The 20266-nt window shown below is 42.9% G+C and overlaps 1 protein-coding gene and 1 non-coding gene across 2 annotated transcripts in view; one reads left to right on the top strand and one right to left on the bottom strand.

The window, feature by feature from the left end:
• LOC122817033 (trichohyalin-like) overlaps nucleotides 1-20266 on the top strand; it is a 1834860-nt gene that overhangs the window by 381170 nt on the left and 1433424 nt on the right. The gene's annotated exons all lie outside the window — the stretch shown is intronic.
• On the bottom strand, nucleotides 911-1013 carry LOC122817436. Its single transcript, XR_006367254.1, has one exon. It is a non-coding gene; the product is annotated as a U6 spliceosomal RNA (small nuclear RNA).

The following is a 20266-nucleotide window of genomic DNA, read 5'->3' on the forward strand; positions in this document are numbered from 1 at the left end:
TTTTTCCCGAAGGGTATGACTATGCATTTCTTGGCATTTAACTTTAAGCCATGGCTCTGGCACCAGTTATCCGTTTCTGTGAGGCCCTTCTGAAGGATATCTGTGTCAGACGTGTTTTCGACTATGGCGCCCAGTTTGCAGTCATCTGCAAACTTTGTCAGCCATAACCCTCCTGTGTTTGCTTGTACTTCAGAAAAGTAGATGCCGAACAAGAGTGGACCCAGGACTGAGCCCTGTGGGACACCACTTGTGACAGGCTTTGAGTCTGACATGGCTCCAACAACTCTGACCCTGTGGGTTCTGTCACTTAGCCAGTTTGCAACCCATCTTGTGATGTATGGGTTTACATTCAAGCTGATGAGTTTTTCGATGATACCTGAGTGGGGTATTGTGTCGAAGGCCTTTGCCAGGTCAAAGTAGGCTGTATGAACTGCCTTTCCCTCATCAATGGCCTTGGTGACTGTCTCGAAAAAGTCAACCAAGTTTAAAAGGCATGATCTGCCTTTGACAAAGCCAAACTGGGTTGGATCCAAAGTCTGCAAGTTCCCTATGTCTTTATTTATGAGTTCCATTATGATCCTCTCCATGGCTTTGCAGATAAGGCTTGTCAAGCGAATGGGACGGTAATTTCCAGGGTCGGTGGAGGCACCGCCCTTGTGAAGTGGGACCACAGTCGCCGTGCGCCACTCCTTGGGTACGTATCCTGAGGTGAGGCTAAGATTAAACAGCTGTCCTAACTGCGGGTTTAATTCCTCATTGAGTTCGTGGAGCACACAGCCGGGGACACCATCAGGTCCCATGGATGCTGTGTTTTTTGCTTTGGAGAGAGCAGTTCTCACCTGGGCATTGGAAATGTTTGGGGGGCTACAATCCTCTGGTATAGATATCTCTCCTTTTGGGGGGGAGGGGGGAAAATATGGAACGCTTCATGAATTTGCGTGTCATCCTTGCGCAGGGGCCATGCTAATCTTCTCTGTATCGTTCCAATGTTAGTATATGTGCTGCCAAAGCACATATCAGGGCAAAGTAGTTACTGCGCTTGTTGTTTAGGGGAACAGGCAAAGAGATTACAGCATGGCTGGCCCCATCGACAAAAAATCTCTTCCACCACCTTCTCGTTGAGGGACCACCCACGTGGAAGTAGTATGCACCTGCTCAGGTTTGTCCGCAATCATGGTGGATCTTCCTAGAATGTGTGTTGCTAAAAGAAAGCACTCTGAAGAGATTGCCCACTGCCAGACCCTCAGCACTTCTTGACACAATGGGTAAGATCTGGTCTCCCCCATCTGGTACATCAACAAACGGGGGGGGGGGGACCAGATCTTACCCTCAGCACTTCTTAAAACAATGGGTAAGATCTGGTCCCCCCCAATTTGTTGATGTACCAGACAACTGACATGCTGTCCATTTCAACTGCCATCGTCCCAGAGGGAAGAACACTTTGAAATGCTGGCAATGCCAAGAGCACTGCTCTCATCTCTAGAACATTTACATGCAAATTGGACTCTTCGGGGGACCAAGTACCCTGGACTGTCTTCCCCAGAAAATGCCCTCCACACTATCTGGGAAGCATCCGTGGTCACTATGGCCTTGGGCTGTTGCAGAATAAATGGTACAGCCATTGAGCAGTTGATCAGATTAGCTCCACCAATAAAGATCTCTTCTGAACGTGTTGGTAATTTTTATCTGATATGACACTGCCTGATTGATGATTGCCCACTGGGTAGCCAGCATACACTGTAGGATCCGCATGTAGAATCTGGTCAATGGAACCAAGGTTATCGCTGCAGCCATGAGTCCCAGAGTTCTGAGAACTGTGCAGACTGAGACTGATGTATTGTCTACAACCTTCTTGACCCGAGACCTGTAGTTAGAACTCATTGAGGTGGAAGGGAGACAATGGCCGTCTTTGTGTTGAGCAGTGCTCCAATAAATTCCAATGTCTGAGTTGGATGGAGTTGTGACTTGTACTTTACAGTAATTCCTAGGATGGCATGGCTGTGTAGAACCTGATCTCGACTGTATGAGTTGATGCCTGGTCAGAGCAGTAATGAGTCCGTCGTCCAGGTAGGGAAACACCCAAAATCCCTGCTGTCTGAGGTGTGCTGCTACTACTGCCATGCATTTGGTAAACACCCTAACGGCTGTGGTGAGTACAAAGGGCAGTACTCTGAATTGGTAATGACTAGCTACCAGCAGGAAGTGTAAGTACTTCCTGGACCGCCTGTTCATCTTTATGTGATAGCAGGCATCCAGGAAATCTATCAGGCACATCCAGTCATCCTTGCCCAGAAAGGGGAGAATGGACTTAGCCATGACCATCCCAGAACTTGGTTTGTTGGAACAGACTTGTTTAGATTTGGGAGCTCCAAAACTGGTCTCCAATCCCTAGTCTTTTTTGGCACTAAAAAGAACCTCGAGTAACTTCTGGATCCTATCTGGTCTGGTGGGACCTCCTGGACGACTCTTTCCTAGCAGCTTTCGAATCTGAATTGCTGCTTGATCCCTCTGACTGGGTGGATCATCAGGGATTTTCCTGGGAACTGGGGGTGGAAGAGAAAAGGGTTTATAGGGTATGACATCTGTGCAGTGACAGAGACCTGGTTCAAGGCTCCAGAGAGTATCCCTGCATTACCAGGCTATAATTCATACCACACCTTTCGGCCACCTAACCTGGACCGAAACACTAAAGGCGGAGGCGTGTCCATATTCATTAAGGATATCCACACCTCCAGGCTAGTTGCTCAGCATAATGCATCCGAGATTATCCAAGTGCAACTAACTCTGGGCAAGACTACAATCCAAATTGTAGCTTGCTACAGATCCCCCACCATGCCCCAGGATTCCCACTCCTCATTTCTTAATACACTGGAAAATATTAGGGTACAACCTAACACTGTAATAATGGGCGATTTCAACTACCCTACCATTAACTGGGAAAACTACTCATGTACCAACTCTTGTGCTCAACGTTTTCTGGAATTCATAAATTCCAATGCCATGGATCAACTTATACACACCCCCACCAGGGGCAACAATATCCTAGACCTGGTTATTACCAACATGGGCAACCGGTGCTCCACACCAGAGGTCAATTCCTCGTTGGTCAGATCCGACCATAAGCTAATCACCCTAGACATCCACATCCCTCCCCCACCCCCCATTAGGGAAACCACAGTAAAAAATTTCTCCAAAGCCAACTTCATGCTTCTTAAGACAAAAGTGGCAACCTTCACAACACCCATGCTGATGGACAATAGAGGTATGACTGCTGAATCCTACACAAATGCACTTTATAAGCACTTACATGAGTGCATGGATCGTGCAATCCCTAACAGAACCAAGATGCTATCCTCCAAAAAAGGAAGCCAATCTGGTGGTCCCCTGCCATAAACAAACTCTACAACAGAAGAAAGAAACTGTTGCAAAAAAGAGTAAAATCCCATGATTGGAGAAACTCCCTGGTCAGCTTCAGTAAGAAGCTGAGATCCCTCATAAAATCCTCCAAAGCTAGTTATGAAAACAAAATCGCCACTGACTCTAAAGACAACCACAAAGCATTCTATAGCTATGTCAAGAATCTCAATGGCAACACTCAGATCTGCTCTGAGTTACAGCACAATGGCACTAAATATACAGAACCAACGGATATTGCCAGCATCCTGGTAGATAGGTTCAGTGCTAACTTTACCCCTCTGTCATCCCCTAAAGGGCCCATCTCTATACCAGAAGAATGCAAAGTTCCTGTAATCACGGCTGCACAGGTAAAAAACACACTATCCAAAGCCAAGAACACAGCATCCATGGGACCTGACGACATCCCAGGCTGTGTTCTACATGAACTACAGAACGAACTGGCACCCCACCTAAGTACCATGTTCAATCATAGCCTCACCTCTGGCTATGTGCCCATTGAATGGTGCACAGCGACAGTTATCCCACTCCACAAAGGGGGAGCCACCACAGACCCCGGAAACTACCGCCCCATTAGCCGAACGAGCCTGGTCTGCAAGGCTAAGGAGCGTATCATCATGGAACTTATAAACAATGACATTGGTAATCTCCAAACTCAGGACCCCACCCAGTTCGGGTTTGTAAAAGGCAGATCATGTCTCCTAAACCTGATAGACTTCTTTGAAGTAGTCACAAAAGCCGTAGATGAGGGTAAGGTGGTTCACACAGCCTATCTAGATCTCGCCAAGGCTTTTGACACCATCCTCCACTCTGGAATTATAGATAAACTCACTAAACTAGGTATAAATCCCTATGTCACAAGATGGGTTGCCAACTGGCTCACTGACAGAACCCACACTGTGAAAGTAGCAGACTCCAAATCCAGCTTCAGACCAGTGACAAGTGGAGTATCACAGGGTTCAGTCCTGGGTCCTCTCCTGTTTGGTATCTACTTCTCTGAAGTACAGGCCAACACAGAAGGTCTTTGGCTAACGAAGTTCCCAGATGACTGCAAACTAGGAGCCATAATCAAAACTCCAAAAGATGTGGACATCCTACAAAAGGGCCTTGCTGAGACAGATGCCTGGTGTCAAAGCCATGGCCTCAAGCTCAATGCCAAAAAGTGCATGGTCATTCCTTTTGGTAAAAACTCAGTACCCATGAACTACCACATAGGTGGTAGTTTACTTAACACAGAAAGTGTGATAAAGAGACCTTGGGACACAGGTGGACAGTAGTCTCTCCTTTGATAATCACATCGCCACAGTAGTCAGGAAATCCTTCTATGTGGCACACCTCATCACAAAAGGTTTCGCATCCAGGAAAAAAAAGAGGTCATTGTTCCCCTCTACTCGTCACTCATTAGACCCATTATAGAGTACAATGCCCCTTTTGGTATGTACCTCACAAGACATCTACAACAACTGGAAAGGCCACAGAAATACCTCACAAAGAGGATTACCGGCCTCAAAGAGATGCCCTATGCAGACCATCTCAAAAAACTGCAGCTTTACTCCGCTGCATATCGCCTACTCTGAGGCGATCTCTGCCTAACACACAAAGCTATGTCAAATCCAGAGCTTTTAGACATGCTCCACTTAAAGAAATCCCAATCCCTATGAGCTACACGCTCTAGGGACCTAAACCTCGTCACCACAATAAACAGAACATGCTGGAGGGATAGATTCCTGTCCCAGAGACTTCCCATACTCTGGAACAAACTACCTGTCTGTATCAAACAAAGCTCCTTATTAGCACTGTTCAAGAAAAATCTTGATGATTGGATGGGAGATAGGAAATTCACCCCGGGGATCACTTCTGTGGCTCTGCTCGACAATGGCACAGGAAAATAATTTTCTTGGGTGGCGAAAGCCAAGGTACCTTTGGCTAGGCTTATATAGGCCCTAGGGCCAATAGCCCAGTACCTACCTATGAACCTATATAACTTCTAGATATAATCCTCTGCACCCAAGTACCTTTTGTTAATTCTAGCCAGGCTCTCTAGTGCAGGGGCAATCTTCCCTAGACTCCAGACCAGAGGCAGACTTGCAGGAGCGCTGGTTTTGCGGGCCACCTCTACGACAAGGGCAACGACGTCCTCTGGAGTTCCCCCCTCTGCCTCTGGGAGCACTCTCTCCATGCATGTCAAGGAATGGACCTTGGGATTTCTTGAACCACATTTTATGGCCACTACTTTGATTCCTGGAGAAGGATCTCTCAGGGGCAAAAAAAATATGCCCATGGCAGACAAGTTCTTGCCACTTTTCTCACACCTGGAGAGCATTTCTTTCACTTTAGGGACAAAAAAGTTGTCCTGTCAAAGGGAGAATTGACGAAATTGGACTTAATGGCTCCACAAAGTTGCAAAAGCTCATCCAGGCAAGCCTCCTCATGGAAATGCCTGAATCTGCAGCTCTTGAGGGTCCTTCTGCTATGTTGGAAATTAACCTCATGGAACTACTAGAAATAGCCTGTAGAGTTGCCAACTAAGAAGCTGCAGAATCCTTAACATATGTAGATACAGTTCTCATGAGAGTATTTGATTAACTCTTTGGTCAAATCTCTTTGAAGTCTAACAAAACGTGCCACATAGTTCAGCAATTGTAATGCAAAAGTCACTGAAGCAAAGACATGCCTCCCCAGTCTGTCCATTGCCTACAACTCCCTGTTGGGGGGATGGACAGTGGAACTCTCACCAACTAGTTCCTTCTTTGTGGCCGCCGCAAAGACCATAGCATCAGCTGGAACCCCATTCTCCCAAAACTGTCTGCAGGTGGTGCCATCATCCTGTCTGGTCTGCAAGGTATTGGCTCTGTGGAGTCAGGCTCCTTCTATGCCCGCTTACAGATCATGTGTTTGAGCTCATCAGTGGGCAGAACCACCCAGGAAGTAGAGGGTCCTATACAGAAAGCCTCTAGGAGAACGAATTGCTCGGGCATAAGGTTGGAGGATGTCCAGCCACCTGTCTATTTCAGGATCTCTAGTACACCTCCAAAGTGAACATCTTCAGGAGGTAACCGTAGGGACCCTTCGCCTTTGTCGAAATCAGTGTCTTCGGTGATGGACTCCTGTGGGAAGCCTAGGTGCTTCCTCTTGCACATACTTTTCCTGGGTTCCTTCTCAGTGGGATGCTCTGGGCAAGTCTCGGAAGAGGAAATCAAAATTCCCTGAGAGGAAACCAGAGGTTACTGTACAGAATGTCCCTGCAGGGAGAATATCGGAGGATCCAGATACTGGGGCATCTTGGAATGGGTAGGATCCAAGGGGGAAAGCTCCTTCAGGGCTGCCGAGGCAGCTAACAATCTTTTTGCAGTCTCGAAGGCAGATTTCAAAGGAGCCAAAGAGAGGCTCTAATCAGAGAAACCAGGTTTCCAAATCATCACCTCCCTCCTATCTGTTGGTATTGCGCCCCCCCCCCCCCACCAAGGAGGAAGCCAGAGGCGAACTGTCCAGTGCCGAGGCACAGAGGAATAGAGACTACTCCAAAAACTTAGGAGTTAAATGCTACACCCTGGACCCACCAGGCAGGCTACAGCTCCGAGAGCTCTCCTGAACAAAAGATAGGAGGGTCTCAGAGATGTCAAATCAGAAAATACAGAGATCTCAGATCCAAGACTGGCAGATCTGGACAGCTAGGAGCCTGAACCTCTAAAAAAGCAGATGGAATCATAGGAGGAACATGCAGGGCTGGTGTGTTGGAAGGTCGGACTACCTGACCCAGAGGTGTAGGTGTTGAGCGAAACGTTGAAGCCATGGTTCCTAGGACTTTCAAAATCATCTTTGCCTTCACCTTGTTTCTGGGTAGAAGGTTGGCTATTTGTTGTCTGAGAACAGAAACCCTGTTGGGAGGCAGTCGTGCCATCATGGAGACGGTGTCGAGATCTGCGCCTATGAATATAATATATTGACAGGGCAACAAGGCAGATTTTTGTAAACTGACTGTAATCCCTAACAGAGAACAAGTCTGAAGAGAGTGGCGTCTCTCACCTGCTGAAGTAGATGCTTGGTGGTGGCAGTTAGGAGCCAGTCGTTTAGGTACGGAAACACTTGGAATCCCAAATGTCTCAAGTGAGCCGTGACTACTGCCATGCATTTGGTGAACACTCTGGGGGCTATAGTGAGACCAAAGGGCTGAGCTCGAAAATGATAATGACTGGTTCCCAGCCAAAAGCATAAATGACTGCCTGATGCTCTGTCCATTTTTATGTGGTAGTACGCATCTTGGAGGTCTATTAAGCACATCCAATCATCTTTCCCTAAAAAGGGAAGAATTGCCTGCAGTGTCACCATTTGGAACTTGGACTTCTTCACGGATTCATTTAGTTTGCTGAGATCCAATATGGGTCTCCAGTCCCCTGTTCTTTTTGGCACTAAAAAGAGTCTCGAGTAAGTTCTGAATCTGATTTGGTCTGCTGGGACTTTTTTGAGGACTCTTTGTCTAGCAACTTTTGAATTTCTACAGTTGCTTGTTCCCTTTGACTGGGTGGAACATACGGGATTGTTCTGATCTGTGGGACAGGATGGCAAAAAGGAACAGAATAGCCTCTGGATATTATACTTTCTACCCATTTGTCTCTTGTGATATCTCGCCAGGCTTCTGGGTACAAAGATAAACGATGGAATTTAAGGAAGATAGCTGAGAGGTGACCTTTGCTGACACCCCCCTAGCCAATAAACCTTAGAGAGTATCTCCTAACTCCTTCAGGAGATCTCTTTGGAGTCTCGTAAAGTGCATAAAGTAGTTCAACGATCTAAGGGTAAAAGTCACTGACGAAAAAATACGCTTCCCATATATATATATATATCCATCGTCCAAGAGTCCTTGTTCAGTGGATGGACAGATGAGGATGTTTCAGAAAGTTCCTTCTTGGTGACTGCTGTCATCACCATAGCATCTACAGAACGCCTTTCATGAGAAATTATTTTTCAAAAGGGGCTGACAAGAACTTATGTGGCCTCCAAGGGATTGGTTCCATAGTGTCTGGTGACGCTCACGTTTTTCGACTAACCAACTCCAATAGCTCGTCAAAAGGCAGAGACACCCAGGAGGCTGAAGGTTGAGATCCAAAAGCCTTCAGGGTACACCAACTCCTCATCAGAAGGGTTGATGGTTTTCCAGCCGCCTCTCTGTTTCAGGATCTCTAGAATATTTGCAAAGGAGATATCTTCAGAGGATGACCGTGTGGACCCTCCTGACTCCTCGAGGTCAGTGTCAGAGGTGATGGACTCCTCAGGGGAGTCTATATGCTTCCTCTTGCATGTTCTCTTTCGAGGACCCTCCTCAGAAGGGTATTCTGGGGAGGTCTCGGAAGAGTGGGTTTCGCCCAATGGGGCTCCCTGAGGCTCTGAATCACTGCTGTCCTGTGGATGGGGAGGTGCCGAGACAGAAGCCAGTGCCTTGGGGGAAGAATATCAGTATCCTTGTGTACAGCTGTAGTCAGGGATAGCATACTCCTCATCAGCTCGAAGGCAGATCTTCCCAGCTCTGAGAATACCTCTGGTTCAGAGGAAGCAGAGGGAATCCCCAGCTCCACAGAGATCAGTTCCAAGGCTAATGTAGGAGCCGAGCCGAAGCTCCGAGAGGTAAACTCAGAACCAAAGAAACTCTGGTCCGAGCATCCCTCCCACAGCCAACCAGAAAACTTCAGCTACTAGACACCCTGGATGGCACCGAGAGTGTCGGAGCAGGTACCGGTTCCAAAATCTCCTGAAGGGGTCTCAGAACCAAACAATCTACAGCAAGCGGTATCTGGCATTCCAGTTCCGAAGATCCAGCTTGGCACAGAGGAGGAATAGTCGTGGATGTAATAGTCTTGGATAGATCCAAAACAGTCTGGGTCGCAAATGAAAACAATTTAGCCAGTGCCGGTGACTTCAAAGGTTTGCGCACCACCCTGTCCATGTCATCATCTGATAAAGCTCTAAAGGACCTCAAGGAGAGGGTTGGTGAGCAAGATCTCTCCAATATGGGAGATCTCAAGGTAGGGGAGACCGGTAATAGTTAAGTGGACCGGCTCCAAAAAAAAGTCTCTTTCGGCTCCAAAGGCAGTGGAGCCGAAGGACTAGATTTGCCCAAATCTATGATCTCTCTCAGTTCTGAGGGCTGTGGAGCAGAGGAGGTCGATGCATCAGAAGTTTTAGTCAATTTTTGAGGAGGCTCTGAATGAGCCAAAGAAGCAGGAGATGGTCTTTTTGTAAGGTTGTCACTTTTAGAGGAAGGGGACCTACTGGAAGAAGAAGTACTCTGTAGAGCCTCATCAAAGGAAGGTTTCAGGAGTCCTTTGAGAATCAGCTTGTTATTTCCTGTAAGACACGGGAGCTGAAAGAATGACATAACGTGCAAGTCTCTTGGAGGTAAATGGCCTCCAAACAATAAACACAAATATTATGCCCATCAGTGATGGACATCTTTTGAGAACATTTCCAGCACTTTTTAAAACCCGAAGGCTTAGGTTCCTTCTCTCTCTACTTTCCTTTGACATTTTCAAAAGGAAACAGCACTACTATATCAACAAAAAATTAAACCCTAAATAATACTTCTATAAGAAAAACTAACACACACAATATTTAAATTTTCAGATGCACACTATATATAACACAGCACATCTATTAAGAAACAAAGGGAACAGCTCTGCCCTCCAAGTTAAATGGGCACTAGGCCCTCTAACTTAAACGGACCTACTAGAGCTACAACAAGAGAGACACAGGACAATCCCTCTAAGTTAAACGGGCACTTAGCTCTCTAAAACAAGCTAATATACGCAGAAAGGGAAGTACACACACTAACTTATTCTACAGTAACCACTAACTACACCACTACAAAAAAACTGACAGGAAAAAAATAAGAATGGCCTTGCTACTAATGACGGCCAACAAGCAAAATTAAACTGCACTCATAACTAAAGCACACAGTTAGACTACAGAACAACAACTACCTTAACAACTAAGTAATATTAATCCTAAATATATGGAAAATATATAAATCTTTAAAGAACTTAGCTATGGCCAAGGAGAGAGCATCCGAACTCGTAAAGCGTCAAATGAGATCTAGGGAATTATACCACTGCATGATGGGATACCTTTTCTGTCACGAGCCAAGTTAGAAACTTCAAGCTAGTGTATTCGGCCGAGTCAGAGCCGAGGATCAGCTCGGAACCCATCCAGTAAGAATGAAGGCGAGATAGGACAACATAACATAATTCTTTTTGCAGTCTCGAAGGCAGAGCTTAAAGGAGCCAAAGAGAGGCTCTGAGCAGAAAAAAACAGGTTTCCAAATAGTTACCTCTCTCCTATCCCTTGGCACCCCCCCAAGGAGGAAGCCAGAGCCGAACTTTCCAGTGCCGAGTCACAGAAGAACAGAGACTGCTCCAAAAATTTCGGAGTTGAATGCTACATCCCAGACCCAGCAGGCAGGCTTCAGCTCCGACAGCTCTCGTGAACAAAAGATAGCAGGTCTCAAAGATGTTGAATCCGAAGATATAGAGAACTCGGATCCAAGACTGGCAGATCTGGACAACTAGGATCCTGAAACTCTAAAATAGCAGATGGAATCAGAGGAGGAACCTGCAGGGGTGGTGTGGTGGAAGGTCGGACTACCTGACCCAGAGGTGTAGGTGCTGAGGGAAAACCAATCTGCCTCTGAGCCGAGAGAATCTTCCTCACCACTCTCTTCACTCACAGAAAGAGCAGAATAAATGGAGGACACTGGTCTCAAGGAAGATGGAAGCTTGTCTGGTACTGAGTATCTAGTAAGAGGACAATGCAGAATCTCCAAAGGTTGTGTCTGATCTGGTGGCTGGGTCTGATCCAACCTTGATAGAGTCGGACCCGTTATAATTGTTTTTGAAGTAGTAGGATCTAAAGGAGCAGTTAGATCCGAAAGTTTCATCTTTTTCTGATCCTGGATTGAGACCAGATGTTTAGTTCTCCATTTCCATGAAGAGTCTGAGAAAGATTTTGATGAGGTGGAAAGCTTCAAATTTGGAGACTGGCATATGGCTTCTCCAAAACAAGGAAGGACGGAGACCTTTTAATATTAACTTACGTTTACACTTCATTAAGGGTCATGGATTGAATCCATGACAAATCAAGCAATCTTCTGGTAAGTGTAATGGACCCAGGCAGTATGCACAAAGGGAGTGTGCGTCCAAGATAGGCAACTTATGTCCACATTTTGCATATTTCTTAAATCCTGCTGGTTTGTCACTCATCGTGTAAGAATATTTCCACAGTAACTACAACTCAAACATTCAAGGTGAGAAAGTAAAAAAAATATCAACTTTTTTTAAAACAGGCTGAAGAAGGAATACACCAATGATGAGAAGAACTACAACCAAGTCATAAGAAAGAGGGAGATAGTAACAATAGTATCTGGTGGTACCCAGTACAAAGGAGACAAAAAAAAAAAAAAGATAAAAAGACTGCAACCTTCAAGTTCAGCAGAGGAGAAGAGAAGGCAAAGAAATGCCAACAACAGTATGTCGGGAATACAACGCAGTCGCAAGGGAGAAAAAAAGAAAGGAAGAAAACTGTAAACCACAAACAGTAAAAAGCAGGGACAAAAGGGATGCAAGGTAAGCTATGGAGAGAAAACTGTTTAACAGAAGAGTTTTTAAGAAAAAAACTTAAGCTTGAGAGAGACTGGTAGACCACGTCCATTAGATAGAAGCGGCAAACGAGACCAGAGGTATATGGCAGGCTGCATTACGGGTGAGGGAGAAGTTCAAGAGATCTGGTGGCTGTGAGCTGTAGCATCGGCCGAATGGGATCCAAACCCCATTCGTGAGGACAGAATGAAGACTGACAACATCACATCAAGAATTCCCCAATGGGGCACTTATCTGAGAAAATGCTGGAACAAAGCAAACGACTCAGGCGAGCAGACTGACGTTCAAAGATGATGTTCAGACTGGAGTCAGAGAAGTTCTGAGGATGATGAGTGTGTACATCGCTTTTATGACAGACATATGATAGCCTACGTGCGAAGTACCACGCATCTTACAGTAATAAAAGACTTTTGTATGCTGGCCAATTTTATTGGCCTATGGCAGAGAAATCCTTCATGCAAATAATAATGCAGTAGATTAACAGAAGGACATCACCTGTTAGTTCTACTGCACTGCTCTAGCACTGCTGTAACAAGGATTTCAACAGAAGATGCAAAAGATACCACACTGTCATGTTCTTCAGCCAATGCTGCCATGACCTCTTCATGTCTACACGCCTGCCCTTTATGTAACACATGCAGTTATGTGCTACACTATCTGTGACATGGACAAGTGCACACAGGTCAGAGCCAGACATCACTGTGAACGTTCACTTGCCTGTAGTGGGAGGCAGACAACCTCTGGCATGCTTCCATGCACATCGGCTACACTTCCACGTGTAGTCTGATGGACAGTAGAGGTTCATCGCGGGGAAGATTTACCATCACTACCAGAGTCTACGTGGTACAACAGGGCATGGTCATCATCATATCCATCTGCTGATGTTCCCACATTATGAGAATGGCTGGACACATCATCCTCCTTAATGGAGGCTATAACATGAACCACACGTCCGTCCCCTCCCAAGCTGGACAATGAACTCAATGCAGTGAGCTGTGTGCCACTGGCCATACTATCAGAGTGAGGCACATCACATCCCACCTAAGGATCAATGGATGGGGTACTGGAGTAGACAGATAGTGGACATGCTGCAAAAACAGAAACATTACACGTCTTGCACATTCACAGAAGTAAAAAGATGTAACATAGTACCGACATTTGGATAACTTTATACTACTGCTAATAATTAACTTACCAGGTCATCCTGCCTGTGAGTGGTTCACAGACCCTATACAAGTCAGTTACAAATCAATAAATCACATATAACAGGTAATGTCATTAGAAGTATTAAAACCTGTCGTCCTCCCTCCCACGCCACAGATGTACTATAGCAACGGTGTTGCCACAGTTACATACACATCCAGACACAACTATCAATTCTACCTCAACAAAAGAGGATGCATCTAAGACATGACTGCAGTGCATGATAGTCAGCATCACAAATGTGACTATCATGATAGGGTACACAACTACGGACACTTATACAGAAACAAGACAGTAAAAACAACAGCACTAGAAACTGACTGTTTATGCAGTCTTGACTACCTATTACCACAAGAAATAATGTAAAAGCTAAAACATCCTTATATTGCCTATATACCATTGAAGGTTATCACAACTACTACAATAAGATTCAGCATCAAAGAGTATCCATAAATCAGTCACTGAACATTCAACTTGCAGACAACCCTGTAATTCAGTCTCAAAAATACTTCAGATGTTACAAGTTATTCAGCATTAAATTACTAACATACGTTGTTTTCATCTGTATCTGTACTTCAACAGAGCTGGTTCATTTGCACTACATATGGTGAAAACCTCCTTGTTACTGATGATCATGTACCTATACTCATGCATACTATGAAAGTCTAATCCCCTCCTTTATGCAATGGCAGATTAGAATGCAGAGAATTGTAAGCAAAACATGGATGAAAACATGTTTCACTTGTTTACACAGCATAATGTGAACATAAGTATGTGATAATAGCACTGTATTCCAACACGGCAAAGCAAGGAGGTGACCGTTTACCTTTGGAAGGTAGCTCTAATTCAGCTATACTGCATAGTGAGGGTAGCTCTAATTCAGCTCTACTGCATAGTGAGGTTAGCTAAGTGCACACAGCTTTTAAGTACTATTTGCACCACACATAATTAATGAGGTTCACTGGCATTCAATGTTTTGAACACCATTAGCAAATGGCTGCTTAAGTTCTTGAATCTAGGTGCATTAAACAACAGCTCAGCATAAATGTACAGTACTCAGTGAGCTGCCCAATCAACTGATCACTCAATCAATAAACAGAATTATTTACAACATGTGCTGCCCAATGCCCTGCAATAGTCTGTCACCATCATATATGTGCCAACTTTAAAATGTAATACTGACACACATTCTTACCATATCATTGCTACCTGTGAACAGAGTGGGACCTCAACATTTTTGGAAGGCGTTTTCTGCAACAAAACACTACTTCAGCAAGAATGCCAACAAAGTGAAGGCTTCAGCGAGTACGGGTACTAAACTAGACAGAGGAGGATACGAAGCAAATGCTCACCGTCTACGCTGGACATTAGCAAAGGATGTCAGTATGGCCCAAGAACTTTACAATGATAGACATCTGGACTGGATTATGAGGGAGCACTGGAGATGATCTGGGAATTACCGGACTGGCGTGCAGGTCCATCGTCGCTAAGGTGACCTACATAAAAGGGGCACAGAGAATCTTCATCAAAGGGTCTCACAGGTCCAACCCCAGCCACCAAATGACTACAGTAAGTTTCATACTCCACACTTTAAAACGTACCCATTATCATATGTATCCGTAATAAGCATAACTGTTTATGTGATGCACTGTGTTTCAAATATATTCCATAGGTATCGATTAATCAGTAATAATTTACATGGAGTAAATTTTTTCTCCTCATTAAAGTTACAGTCGCATGTCAACTCACTATGGACGTTATCCTTAACTACACTAGGTCAGTGTAAACATTGTGTAGGACTGTCGGTGATAACTGTATATTAATACAGACTTCAAACACACTGGTTTTGCTGCTATTCCATTATATATCTGCTTTTAAAACATCCACTGAACTATGATGCACCTTAGCTCAACTGATTAAGCAATATGAGAAAATGAATGCTGTTTGCCTATGTGTGAATTCATATCCTAGTGTAGCTTATTTTATAAACAGTGTCACTAATTCGCTACTTCGTACTGCAATTCCTATTTGTATTATACTAACTTACCTGTAATTTCTCTATAAACTAGCTTAAAATTTCCCTATCTATTAAATAACTGTCATATAATGTTTAAATAAAATAAAAATGCCATATCAGTACAGTAAAACCAGCAGTATTTATTCGAACTTTGTCTTTGCAGTTCAAATAAATACTGCTGGTTTTATTGTACTGATACAGCATTTTTATTTTATTCATTTTTTGAGTTATTTGTTTGCTGCTGGTTCGAAGACGGGTCATATAATGTTTGTCATATAACTTGCATCTACTCCACCAATATTTTTATATTATGTCTAATTTAGTATAATTATTTAAACTGTATTTGCATTTTCTATTATTTTAAAGACTGTAAAATTATTATTCTTAAAATGTTTTGTATTACTTTGGAGGTTTTCTTCCCGGACATCCGCTGAAAATGGGCTCCTACCCAGTCGGACTTCCTGGTAATCAAATGTCAATAAAGAGCCACCACCTTCTTATTACCAAATCTTTTATATGCCACTCATACCCTAACAAACTTAAATAATACTCAAAGAAACTTGTCGCCTGCTACAATAAAATAGCTAAATTTGTCACCAATCTCCTTCATAGGACCCACCATTGTCATAGCTTAAAGCCATTAAACAATCTTGATCTGCACAACTACCCAACATATTCACAACTACAGCACACAAACTCATTCATCATCCAGAAAAATGCCCTGTACGACAAAACATTACTGCCCTACTATCCAACAAGGGACCTCTGCTCTAGGTAGCCAATTATTATTACTTACAAGCAAGTCAAATAATATTGCATGAGGCTTGGTCCACTCCAAATAAGTTGCAAAACTCTGGAATATTATCCTCACACAAATAAAAATCTCTGACAAACTCAATAGTTTTAAACTACTGCTTGAACATAGTCTTAAACAAACCTGGTCCTGCACATGCTCATCACAAGGTTAAGACTTGGTGTTCACCTTACAATACTCTCCAAATCTGTTTAAAGGACAACTACAGGAAAAAGAATTAAAAAGATATATTTAACTTTTCCTCAAGTTTGGCTCATTGCAAACCTGTATGTACCAGACAGAAGTAGTCACTACTAATTTTATTCTGTCTGTAACCCTGAATGCCCTCCTATGGGCAGACATCTTGAGGAGAGTTTGTTTTCTTCTAAAGAAAAATCGGTAATCTCCAAGTGAAGTACCTCGCAGGATGCGCAGTAGCAAAACTCGCCCCGAATACGCCTCCTAGGCAAGTGCGCATGAATTTATATATTCCGAAATGTCATGTAAGCATGTAAACAAATTGAATTGGAAAGAAATGCAAGTACAAGTCTACGAACACATACAACACATAGCGGTATTTTTTTTTTCACTTTATTCATGATAAACACAGCAAAACTACAGAAAATGACGATTGCAAATGTAAGCATGTCAAAAGTCCATTCAGGTACATCATAGCTGTAATTTTTTTTCACTTTATTCACGATTGCATATAAGCCATTTAGCGGCAAAAGTACAGAACATGAGCGTTGCATTTCATATCAGAAAATCAGCGGAAACACAGTAACCTATTGCACGTCATTTCATTTAACAGTGCAGGTAACACACGGAAAACCATTGGTAAGAAATACAGGTTGGGGGGGAATCACAGTAAATGCAAAGCGTATATAACATTCTCAACAACACACATTCTTGTTCTCTTGAAAATATTAAAAAAAAAAAATAAAGAGTAAATGTTAAACAATGCACAAAAATTTGCAATGCAATCCAATAGTAATGAAAACAAAGGAGGCAAGGAAAGGAAGAGAAGAGAAAGCAGTGGTCAGGTGACATGGCCCTTGGGGAATCAAGCACACTAGACGTGTTTGAGAAAGTATTGCATTTTAGCCTGAACTTGGGAGTAGATACGTATTTATTTTAGATGAACAGGAAGAGACTTCCAAAGTGTGGGAGCATAACAGAAAAGGTGTATTCTACACAAATGCAGTAGAGTTCTTGGTGTTGCAAGTATAGTAGCAACTTGTGAGTAGCACCTTATGTTGTACAAGGAGATATTTCAAGCAAGTTTAACTGCAAGAGGGGAAAAGTTTTTAAGATGAAGTAGTTTATTAGAGCGGAGTTCCTAATAGTAGATCAGCTCTTTATTCTATGGATAATCATTTGGCTTTAACAAGGAAAAGAATGACAACAGAGTTGTACAAACAATATTAGAGACTACATTTATTCTCATATTTTCCGAAACCCACAATGACAATAGTCCGTGCATATTTCTATTAAGAAAACAATACATTATACTTCTGCTGATTAGTTGATTATATAGAACGGTTACTGTTTATCATCTCTCTTATTAATCTTACTGTTAAGATTGCAGCCCCTGCCTGTTTTCTTTGACCAGTACTGCATGCAACTAAATGTAATTGTATTTTAAAACAAATCCATTCTGAATTAATCCAATGTTCAAACATATTAATCAATGACTAAATACCTTAGCAAAGTACTCCGTTGCAATAAAGAAAGCAATTTTCTCTCAAATCTTCCCACCATGAAAGAAGCCCTTGACACAGGCCTGCCATCCCAAAACCAAGTTGTTTACACAGCTCTTAAGAAGTTTTACATTTCTTACACCAAACACAGTGACCATAAAACACAGTGACCATAACATTAACATTTTTGTTTGAGCCAAAACAACAAAGAAACCTTTTTCCAGATATAATAAGGTGCTAAACATAAAACTGTGAGTATGTATGTGACGTGCTATTTTTAGTGAAGTGTCAGGTACTGTTAATAATAGCTTGTCATGCTATTACTGCGATTGTGCTAGCTGTTGACATTTCTTGACATGATGCATTCTCGGACACCTGCCAATCATGTCAGCAACGCCCCCTCCCCGCCCAAAGCTGCGCGGAACCGCCCACGAGGTACTTCGCTTGGAGATTACCAAAAAATCTTCCCCATAATACATTGGGAGTCCACTGTTTCGGAGAACACAATGCCCATAGCTGGATTGTCACATGATAGTTCCATTCAGTTAGAATGGAAGAACAGAAAAGAGCAGCTAACTTTGTGAGGCCTCGATAAAAGTATAATTTACTGTCACACAGTGCCTCTTACAAATGTGTTTCCTGCTGATGTGTTACACATTCTTTAAAAAAGCTTCCAGAACTGCCAGCGCATTGCTGAGATACAAGAGTTTTTTTAGACATTCAATTTTGATCTGCTTCAGTTCAAATTTGATCTGCTTCAGTTCCTTAAACAATCAGTAAAAAGGTCACACAAAAAAAAAACAATCAATAAAAACCAAAAGAAAAATCTATCAAGGCTAGACTTTCCACTGTGGTGATTCCTTAAACCTCTTGTATTAGAGGCAACATGGGATATATCCAAATGACCCCTTAAGGACATCAGGCGTTTTAGCTATATGGTAATTCTGAATGCCCATGACTTTTTTCATTTTAAGTCTACTTATGGACAAATTCAGGACAATAATAAATCAGGTCAATAAAGCCAAACCCGACTACACTATATTCATTAGTGTTATGCTGTTTTTGATGCAACTTAATATACTCTTTACATCATGCTACGCAGTGCCTACTCTTAGTGTCTTGTCCAAACAGTGTGCATAATGTCCACTGTCAATATTGTTTTCCATAGTAGGCTGCCACAAGCTTTTCTATTCACTGATCACACAAAATGCCACACATTTCCTCAAGAAGCTAGACAAACCAGACTACCTCCAACAATATATTTTATAGCAGCGTCATTTTTTTTGTGTAATCGTAAATACTGCATTTCTGTGTAATCGTAAATACTGCATTTCAATTATCTTATGAATTTAGTTCTTACAACAGGGATCAAGCATGAAAGGCCATTTTGCACAGGAATATCAACAAAGCAAATGAGATGACAACACTTTGTAGGATTATACACAAACACTAACTCATATGTATCACAGGGATGGGCTATGGTTCAGAAAAAAAAGCACGCAAAGGGCAAAGTTTGGGATTTAAATAGCTTAGCTGAAACATCAAAGTACAGGCAAGCCAGCAAATGTACAAACACCCCATGGCAACAACACTAAACACGTGCAAAGATAAGAGATTCTCTAAAGTTAGAATCCAGAGCAATTATGTAGATAAGACACCTTTCAGCTATCATAGCATCTACAAGTGCATAACTTGTGAATCCTAATGAATAACAATGAGTCTGCTTTCAGTACAGGAAGGGGCAAGTTGAGCTAACAGGTATCATGCTGAGCAGATGAATTCATTATGCAGACATCACAACTCCTCAGTGTAACTTCAATGGACTGTTCAAACGAGGTGTGATGCATATGAATGGGAACCCTAAGACACAGACAAGAGATTAGCATATTCACAGGAATCTCAACAATAGCATTAGATGAGGTATGAGCAGAATCACTTAGGAAACCAGTTTTTAAAGTGAAATAACACATTCATAATCAATGGGTGCCAGAAAGTAGCTCAAAACAAATATAGATCCATATTTGTGCAATCACTATTCCACTGTGCCACCTGACTATCAATTACTGGTTTCCTTACAGGTGTACCATTCACCCCGTTAAGAACGTCACATCACCAAATGGACGGCAAGCATTATGAATGAGACTGACTATTGCTCACATCATTCTGTGGCATTATTATACAACTGTGAAATATACAAAAGTACAGTCATCAAAATTCCCCTGCTCCTTACATCTTACCACATAGCAGTATCATTCTGGCTTCCAGGTAGAGTTTAAAATAGAATGTAATCCACCAGTTATGCGAAGTTAGTGAGAAATTTATCTTTCGGAAGATGAATACACAGACAGACTGGCATGACTTATTAGGTAAGTGTTAATAGAGGTGAAGCCAGTGCTGTGTATTCAGGCATTCTGATCACCTGTAAAGCGCAACTAATAATGTATGAAGCACCACTGGGAACCCCTTTCTTCTGCAATACCGCTGTAGATCCATG

This window comes from Protopterus annectens, chromosome 12.part0 (assembly GCF_019279795.1).
Source record: "Protopterus annectens isolate FY-2018-M chromosome 12.part0, PAN1.0, whole genome shotgun sequence".
Classification (NCBI taxonomy): Eukaryota; Metazoa; Chordata; order Ceratodontiformes; family Protopteridae; genus Protopterus; species Protopterus annectens.